The sequence below is a fragment of the Cricetulus griseus genome, chromosome X (genome assembly GCF_003668045.3).
Source record: "Cricetulus griseus strain 17A/GY chromosome X, alternate assembly CriGri-PICRH-1.0, whole genome shotgun sequence".
Classification (NCBI taxonomy): Eukaryota; Metazoa; Chordata; class Mammalia; order Rodentia; family Cricetidae; genus Cricetulus; species Cricetulus griseus.
This window is the reverse complement of record NC_048604.1, coordinates 86,534,239-86,544,785: the sequence shown is the minus strand read 5'-3', so window position 1 is coordinate 86,544,785 and position 10,547 is coordinate 86,534,239.

The following is a 10,547-nucleotide window of genomic DNA, read 5'->3' as shown; positions in this document are numbered from 1 at the left end:
TTTTTTTAAAAAAACATAAAATCTCATCTATGATCCTTCCTGTCTTTCACTAATGAGTCTAATGAAGAATCAGTGATAACATCAAGGACAATTTTCTTCCTGTTTTGAAGCTGTTTGCATTAAAATGTACAGTCAGGCTATGATGTATTTTGCAGATTTCAGTTTTTGCAGATTGTATTAGAGCATATTTTTGAATACCCCTTTTAAAGAGGCACTCCTGAAATTCAGTGTGGATCTGTAAATAGACTTCCAAATATCTTCATGAAAAACATGTGAAATCAAAATAAGTATCTACCACTAACCATTTGTTTATATAAATAGTATGCTTAGAAAGCAATGTCAATGAGACATTCATGAGAATTCAATTGTATGTTTACCAGAAAATTTGCCTGAAGATATAAGTAGAATCACTCTATTGACAAAATTTCTTCAAAATGCCAGTTTGAATATAAATGTATTTGTCACAGATTTTTTTAAATATCATGAATCTTCAAATTTGTGGCATTTAAAATTTTCTTCTGCTATGATAGCTAAAGTAATGTGTAATAGTACAAGCTAAAACACACATATTTAGTAAATTCTCTCGTTCTGTTTTTTTTTTTTTTTTTTTTTTTTTTTGTTGGAGTGATTTTCCTTTGCAGTTACCTGGCATCACTCATTGTCTGTATTACATTTTCAATATAATGCTTACCATTTTTATGGAAATTTCTCTTGAGAAAATCACCTTTATAAACATGTCTTGCCTGGTAATTACGCATGACCTAGTTTCTCTGAATTTGCAGACGTGGAATCCTAGCTTCATAGGATGTGACAAGGAAAAATCCTTTAACTTCAGAGATTTCATTGTGAACATGCAAGAGGAAAGCAATTTCAATTTGTTTTCCCATAATGGCCATGTAGCATGAGCAGTCAGATTAATTAAGTCAAGGCTGTACTATGTCAACAACGTTCCATTTCCCTAATTTCAGTCCTTTTGTTTAGAAAATAAAATGTTGGCAAAATTGTGTATCCTGAAAAGTCCCTTAAGACATTATCAAATTTTCATGTTAGGACTTACTGATAAGAGGGTTTCAGAAGTGCAATGTCATCTGAGATAAAATTGAAACTTTTAATGAAAAATTAAATTTAGGGCTTAGGAATACATATTTTCACGGGTTCCTAACTTCTTTTTGAATGACTTAAATCATCTGTCAAGTTTTGGGATATAATATCCAAATAGCATAGTGAAATGTTATCAATTTTCTAATGTAAGAAAGTTGAGTATTGTTAAACTGAATAAGCTTTACTCTGGGCAAAGGTGGTGTCCAATATAGATTGTATGATGTACCCGAATCCATCTAAATATTAGAATGTGTACACAGACTTGGAAAAATCCATTTTCATCTTCACAAGGTAGGTGATTCACATTTATATTCCAGAAGTATGTCTAAGGGTTCCAAAGTTTAGTTAAGGGAACAGTAGCTGGACTGTTCAAGTGGAAAGGATAATATGTGGTGTTTCTAAGCCAAGATTAACAACACACAAATAATGGTCTTCTTTGTGAATCTAAGGCTGTGTTGAGTGGTTCACCAGAGAAACTCAATTTTGGCAGGCAATTATTTCCCAGTTGAATGACTTCATAGACTGGCTATAAAAGAAGCTTGGAACAAGTACTGGAAAACCATGTCATCAAACCACCGGAAAACTGGAATACTTCAATCTACACATGTCAAGTATTTATGAAGGTGTGTGTGTGTATGTGTGTGTGTGTGTGTGTGTGTGTGTGTGTGTGTGTGTGTGTGTGTTGAATTTTTACATGAGTGAGGATGCATCTGCTGGTGACCTAAGGGAGTATTATAGTACCTTATAAATGAGAGACAACCAAATATGGAGGTAAAAGTAAATCATTTCATGTGTAAGAGAGTGGTTCATTATACTGCCCTCAGTTTGCCTTGAATTTATTATAATAAGAAATACCAATTGTCTGTAGAATATGATTTTTAAATAAAAAGATAGTCTACAAATAAAACTAAAAGAAAGAAAGAAATATTTGAAACCCAAGCATTTGTCTTAAGATTGTTAGGAACAGGAGCTTAAGTGTTAGGGTTTGTATTGATATATTTATGATTTATTAAACCTTGCCTGAGGATTCAGAAAGCAAAATTAGCCACAAACCATAAAAGGTAGGCAGGCACACACCATTAATCACAGCAGCTAGGAGGTGGTGGTATTCACCTTTAATCCTAGGATTCAGAATTAAGAAATAGATGGATCTCTCCAAGTTTAAGGCCATCCAGGGATACATGAGATTGAATCAGCCTAAAAGAGTAACAGAGTTCATGCCTTTAATCCCAGAATAATGGAGGTATGTAAGACAGGAATACATTCAGTAGGAAGCATTCATTCTCCAGCCATGCTGAGGAGACGCTACAGTTTGAGGCTTGATGAGAGCTTGTGGAGATATGATCATCCAATTCAGCCTGAGTTAGTGGTAAGAAGCTAGAGGCCAGCTGCTTTGATTTTCTGATATTCAGCTTGAAGTTTGAACCCCAATATCCCTCTGCAGTTCTTTATTGTATTACACGTGTTAAATGAGGTAGAAGTACTATCTTGCTGGTTTTGATAACTTCATGTTAACTACAAAAGCAGAAATACTTGTAAATTCCCTACGCAGGCTTCTGTACTACAGAGTAAGCCACCTTTTGCTTAAACTCTGAGATAATATGCCAACTTGTAACATAACGCTTTTCAGTTATCAACCTCGAGGTGGTTGTTCCTCTTAAATATTATTTAGCTAATATGTTTGTATTGATTTGACGTATGTAGTATATAAAAAGAAAAAAACAAGTTGTTATAAAAGTTTTAGTACATCATGTTGAAAAATGGGCCTCTTATTTGATGAGAAGCTGTGAATTCTTTTGACCACTGGAACATATTTGACATAAATAAATATGACATGATGTACAAATCCTTATGTAGAAATAAAGTTTCATATGTAGTTTCCAGTTATATTCTCTGAATGAAGACTTAGTATTTTTAAATGCTTGCTTATGATAAAAAAAAAAAAAACTTTGGAAACATCTATTGCTCAGGTTTCACTGAATAACCCTCAACCATTTGCACACATATTTTTGCTAAACTTTCACAATGTGGAATTCTTTAAATAACTTTCCCTCACTTGTCAGAGTTATGTGGAATATTTTCTTAGCTAACTCTGAATGTCAGTGAATATAAGGGAATATTTAGCTAGGCATTTCTGCTTTAGGAAACTCCAATGTGAATCAAACTATTGTAAGCTACTGTCAATGATTGCATGGCCTCTTTAAACCAGAAGAAATGCATCAGTTACCACAAAACAAAAAATTAAACCATCTACCTCACAAAACCTAAAGCACTATCTGGCTTCTCTTGGTCCTAACTGACTTTCATAGTATTTAGAGTAGGAAAAAATATAATAAACTTTGGATAAAGTTAGTCAAACTTTCATTCATAAGGATATATATGTACACATTCTACACATTTATGTACTTAAAATAGGTTTTCAATATCTATTTGGGTATTGGAACATTTTGTAAATTGCAATATGTGAAAATACAATGTTGATGTCAAAAGTAATGGTTGTGGAAAATAACCTACAGGGAAAGGTATCAAGCAATTGGGTCTTCTGGATGTTGACATTTACTCATAGCTATATGCAATAAGGCAGTGTAGGTATGAGAAAGAGTAAAAATCAAAACATTTGATGTAATTGACTTGTTTTGGAACTTATGGTCCTCCCATAATGATTTCTCTGTGAAAAATAGAAGAGTTGGCAGTCAGCCATATTTGCACCACATGTTCTGCACCCTGGTCAGAGATGATTAGAACAGAGAGGCTTCCTGCCTTCAGCTAGCCCCACTCCAATTTTTCTTGCTCATTAATTTGAAATTGGTCTCTGCATGTAGCTACTAATAAAAAGGGCAGAGAATGTGGGGTTTAGGGTGTTTGCAGAGATTCAAAGAAAACAAACTAGAAAATGAAGGAATGAAATGAATACAGAGAAAGGTGAAAAAGAATTGTGTGGAAACAAGAAAAAGTATCCATTCCTAGTAATATGAAGCTATCTTATGTTCCATAAAAAGCTCTTATCTTTCTAGTACAATTTAATTTTGATGAACTAAATCGAGTCAGACACAGGAGAACCATATTCAGGTTATGTTAAGATTCCAAAAAGGAATTACAAAATCTATGGACATTTCTTAACACATTTCCATCTGATCCTAGGGTGCTTAATGATTGCTAGCAACTGAGGTTTATTAGTTTCACAGTAATATTATAATTGTGCTACTTAGGCTCAAGTGACCTGACCCTACATAGAATCAAACATGTGTTATTATATTTGATAGTATATACTATGAAAGATTCTATTTATCCCCCACCCCCTTCTTGGAGATGAAATTGCATGGTTACTTTAAAATGTCAACTAACGATTGAACTGTCCTTCTGCTAACAGAGTGACTGCATACATGAAAAAAATAATTATCTACAATCCCAGAAAACTGAACCCAATGCAAGGACCTACTCTTTGGCATATGTGTATTCCCAACTCAGCCTGGGGTTAGATAAGATATAGAGGAAAACATTAATCACATTTGCTTGTTCATTGTATTTTCCTAAAGATAAATTATTTATAAAAATCTGCATGTGAAATATGTGTTTCAGTCTAAATTGTACCTATGACATAAACTCCTTTAAGGAAAGGGACAGTTCATTCTTTTCTTCTCAGCACATTTATTATTATTATTATTATTATTATTATTATTATTATTATTATTATTATTTTACAGGCACTCATATTTACATATCCATCCCTCCATTCCCTTACCATCCCATCCTCCCATGTTTCCCACCAACCCAACCCACCCCACCTCCTCCCCAGGGATTGTGAGGCCCTCCATGGGGGGACTGCCAAAGTCTATCATATCATATGGGGGAGGGCGTAGGCCCTCCTTGCTGTATCTGAGCTGCAATAGTATCCCTCCATAGGGAATGGTCTTCCAAAGACCATTTGTGCTCTAGGGATAAAAACTGTCTCCACTGTTAGAGGTTTCATAGACTGTCTTGGCCTCCTAGCTAGCACCCACATTAGGAGGGCTTGGTTAGGTCCAATGCTGGTTCCCCCACTTTATGACTAGGGTCTCCATGCTCTCACTAGGTCAGGTTAACTATATCTGTGGGTTTCTCTAGCACCATCTTGACTCCTTTGCTCATCCCTCCTCCCTCTCCACAACTGGATTCCAGGAGTATGATTCAGTGCTTACCTGTGGGTGCCTTTTCTGCTTCGATCAGCTAATGGATGAAGGCTCTAGGAATGGTAACCAAGGCAGTCATCAATCTCATTATAGGGGAATTACATCAAAGGAAGCCTCAAATCATTCTTTTTTTTTTTCTTTTTTGGTTTTTCGAGACAGGGTTTCTCTGTGGATTTGGAGGCTGTCCTGGAACTAGCTCTTGTAGACCAGGCTGGTCTCGAACTCTCAGAGATCTACCTGCCTCTGCCTCCCCAATGCTGGGATTAAAGGCATGCCCCACTAATGCCGGCAGCCTCAGGTCATTCTTAAAAGTAAATATTTAAATGATGACAGTTTTCTTGGATAGTCTCAAAATAATAGACAACCCAATTATTTGTTAAATTCGTAGGTTTCATTCAAAGACGGAGAGTCATCTACTTTGAGAGGGTTTTCCCCTTCTTGGTAATTAAAATAATTAAATTATGTTGATTGATATGAATTTCAATCAATAATTTTTAATTTCAACTGCAGATGGCCTTAAGTTATCAGAAATTTTGGCTTTATAACATACAATCCTTACTTTTTATATACATTAAGTGTCTTCATTTTTGTACAGAAGCTACAAATACACATAACATAAAACAAAAGAATGGTTCTGACTAATAGTAGTACTGCAAGATGGATCTTTTTTGGCTTAATGAATCAAAGATTTTAGTGACATGTTGGGGTAGCCTCCCAGTTTTTAAAGTAATTGACAGTACCAAATAGTATAATTTTCTCCCTTATTTAAATTTTTCAGCCCTCAGGAGATTCTCAAGTTATTTACAGTTCAATCCTCTCATGCTTTTCTTTTCTGTGACTGAAAAGCAAACTCATTTTTTTTCAAATACAAGGCAAGAGGAAATACATGCTTTGTTATTTTCTATACTTGTATCTAATGGTGCAGAATAATGTAAGTTTTGCATTCCTGACTCTTGAGGAAAATGATCTAGGATTCCAAACATCTAACTTAGCACTAGGCATTTAAGAGTGCTGTATTTTACTCACTATATTTAAGTGTTGTGTGAATAAAATTGGAGTCTTAAACATACATTTGTTCAAGACTTGCTTCATTCTCTACAGCTTTGAAATGCAAACACAGACATACTCAGAGCAATAAAAAAGCTAGAATTCTCCCTTTCCCAAGGGGTGCCCTCTGCCACCATCTATTTATAGAATAGCTAGCTCCCAACTTCATTCTCACATTGCACATTTAAAGAGCAATTTTCATTTTCTGAAGTGTTGCTAAATGGAAATAAGCCATCTTTTATCACAGGAAAGGTAAGCAAGTCAGTAATCCTCCATTCACTTACTGAACAGAAATATCCTCTTCCACAGCACAGCAAAAATGATTTATTTGAGATTGGAATTAATGCATAAAATAACCAGTGCACATAGCTATGACTGGGCCATCTCTTACATGGTCCAGAAATTTCTTTTATGGCATCTTAAGTCCATGAATTCAATCTTTTGGAGCAAGCATCATAGATAGGCTTCTCCATTTCTCCTGAGTACTCATCCACAGTACCAAATCCTAGCAAGGCCAAAATATTTTCATTCTCACCAAAAAGTCACAAGCTATCCTTGATCCTGTGCCCCACATATTGAACTTTCTCTTTAGATTCAAGCAGACACACACACACACACACACACACACACACACACACACACACACACACACACAGATAGATAGGGAGAGAGAGAGAGAGAGAGAGAGAGAGAGAGAGAGAGAGAGAGAGAGAGAGAGAGAGAGAGAGAGAGAGAGAGAGAGATTTACAGGCATTTTTGTTTCTTATAAGTGTTTCACATACTTTTCTTTTAAAATTCCCAAAACATTGAGTTTGATTGTTTCTATAACATGGAAATAAAACTGTATTTGCAGTATAGATGATAAAGATGTAAGCTCCAACTTCATGGATCTTATAATCTAGGATAAGAGCATAGTTATAATAATTACCTCTTATATTGTGGACTGACTTAAGATTTCAGAAATAAATTTACTAGCTTTACTGTTATTAAATTTTAGAATATTACAAAATATAGCAAGATTTGAGTTAATGACTCTGTGGCTAATAAAATATAATTCATGTAAGAATCCATGTGGATTTCCTAATCAATTGTAATCTAAATGTATTCCTTTAAGAAAATGGAAATCTCTATTATGAATAATGTGCTATCAAGGTATAAATGGCTATAATGTTTAATGTGCCAATAAGAAAGAATATCCAACTAAAATTTGTGGAAGGATGGTGTGCTGCTAAATTTTTGATTGTCAAATTAATTGGATAAATAAATGCCTAGGAAATTAGTGAAACACAGATCATATATCTAAAGGACATGGCACAGGGATAACTTATTCATTGTCACTGTTACTTTATTTATAAAAACCAAGAAATAGATACAGCTTAGACATCCATCAACTGATGGATGAATAATGAAAATATGATACATTTACACAATGAAATATTATTAAGCTGTCAAGAATACTGAATTTCTGAAATTTTCAGGTAAAAGGAAAGATCTGCAAATACTTTTTCTGAGGGAGGTAATCCAGGTCCATAAAAGACAAATATTGCATGTTCTCTCTCATGTATGCTTCCTAACTTTATGTGTTTAATTTGGAATGCCTATATAGATACCTATAAAAATATTCATTTTGAGTGGGATTAGAAAGAACTTTAAGGCAGCTACCTAGTAGAGCATAGGTGGTAAGAAAGGAGAAGGGGGATTAGTGGCATTGATTCTCCAGCCAAGTTGAGAATAGGAACCCTTTAGCCCTTTTAGAGGTATGAGCTCTCTGGTAGCTTGGCAGCTTTGCTTCGCTGATCTTAAGGTTGAACCCCAATATCTGTCTCTGGGTCTTTTAATTTATTGTGTTACAATAGGCTATTGCCATTGCTCTTAGTTGCACACCACAGACTTTTGTCACAGGAAATGGAAACATCAATTTAGTAATGACCTGGAAGCTCCTTTTCTTATGACTAGATTTCATAATACAAGAAGATGCTGTACAGTCTGCTTGTAGAAAAAAAGTCATCCATAGTCTTACTTGTTTTTTTTTAAAGAAAATAAAAGACAAATTTATCAGTATAAAAACCCTGCAATCAAGTTTATTTGAATGCTAGATTATCACACAAGAATTTTATATGAGGACAGAGACAATTATGTGGCAATTATTAAGTGGTTAAATAAGCAAATTACTAAAACAAGAATGCATTAAGTAAAACCCCAAAATTTATTGTTTAAATCTTAACTATATTTTCCACAGCAGATATTTCTTATTCTGTCAAATCACATTTTGGTTTATGTGGGCATCTCTCTTCTGTTTCTGTATTTTCATTGCATTAATTTTTCTCTGTTTATGTCTTTTAATTGCATTTTTATAAAAGTACAATGTTTGAGTTTGATGTTGAAGAAAGGAATAATATTCCCTGAAGCCCTCCAAGTTACATTCCTTTGCCTGGCATGTCCTGCTCAGCTTAGCTCATGCTATTCAATATAGACATGTTCATCATTTTCATTCCACTACTACTGTTCATTCTTTCAAGAAAATAATCATCTTCAGAGGTATAAGTACATGTAAAAATGAAAAATCAAATGGAATTTTAAAAATGAATGGCCACAGAGACTATTCAATGTAAATAAAGTCACAACACATAGACAAAACACCCATTAGCATTTCCAGAATTTTCATTGTATATGTTTATTGAACCTTGAGGCATAATCAGCATCCTGTTTCACACTTACATATGCATGCCTTCTGAAGCTCAGAAATAAATGTCCCGTTTCATTGGCATTTCCACAGGTTATTTTGACTCACCATGCTGATGTATGCTATGCTTCATAAAAGTAAGAAGTGTCATATTATTAATGCTTTAATTTCCCCTTTAGGTCTTTTTTGTATGATCTGTTACACATTACATTTACTTCTAATGTAATCTATTTTTAATGACATTTTTCAAGAAAGCCATGGTTTTGTTTTTTTTGTTTACTTGGTAGTTGCTTAGCAAATAGTCATAGTTTGTCACAGATGCAGAAGAAAGTTGGCATGTTGAATTTCATTATCAATTTTCGTTATGTAACTGGCATATCAAAGAACTCCACATTTTAACTCATCTAACACTTCATTTGTGTTTCTTTTTTGTGAAACACAGAAAACAATTAGCTGTAATTTTATGGCATCTCTGTGTAGGGAGAAATCCTGATTAGAGGTACTGCTGACCAAGCATGGTCAGAGTTACATAACAAGGGTATAAGAAGGAGGGAGGCAGGCATGCCTGGCTGACCTTACTCGGAAATATTTCTGGGTCAGTCCTCCTCAGGTGCAAACCTGGTCACTGGCTCCCCTGCATGAATACTTTTCCCCAATAAACTATGGCTTATCAACCTATCTCGGACTCCACTTTGTAAACATCTATATCTCTGAAAGGAATTAGAGTCTCATAATAATTCTTTATATTGTTAGTGTACTTTAACATTCACAAAGCACTTAAACAATAATCTCATTTAATCTTCAGAAGAACAAAACCAGTCAGTGTATTAGGTAGAAAAATGCCTCTGGATTTAGGATTCCTCATTTTCAATGGCCTCTTATTTACTTTCTGGTAATATGACCATGGACAATTCACTGAACTTTTCTGTCTGTCTTTGTGTCTTCCTTTTTCCAGTGTAGATGATAACAGTGTGAACAGATTCATGGTGTGAATGAGTAGAGACAATATTTTCCTCTGCTAATTATGGTTTCTAAAGTATGATTACCAAAATAAACAGTTGTCTACAACTGTAAGCTTAGAGATAGGGATTGGTGAGAAACTAGCTATGAATGACCTGGACAGACACATTTTCATGTCTGGGATTATTGAGTATCTATAGTTCCAAGATGGCTTGAGTAGTTTGACTTAGTGTCCTTGACTTTCTTACTTCATGCATCTAATTCTCTGTCAAAGCATGGGAGAAGAGAGTAAACAGCTGAAGAGCTGATAGCAAGGTAGGAGAGGGATAGGTGGGGCTGCCAGGCAGAGAGAAAGAGAGAATAAACAGAATAAGATAAAGAGAAGAGGAGTGAGAAAAGAATGAGAGGAGGACATTAAGAACCAACCATCCAGACAATTAGCAAGCCATGAGAGTAAGAAATATATATATATATATATATATATATATTATATATATATATATATATATATATGAATGATTTAAGTACAGAGGCAAAAGGCAGACAAGATAATTTAAGTTAAGAATAGCTGTCTAGAAACAAGGCAA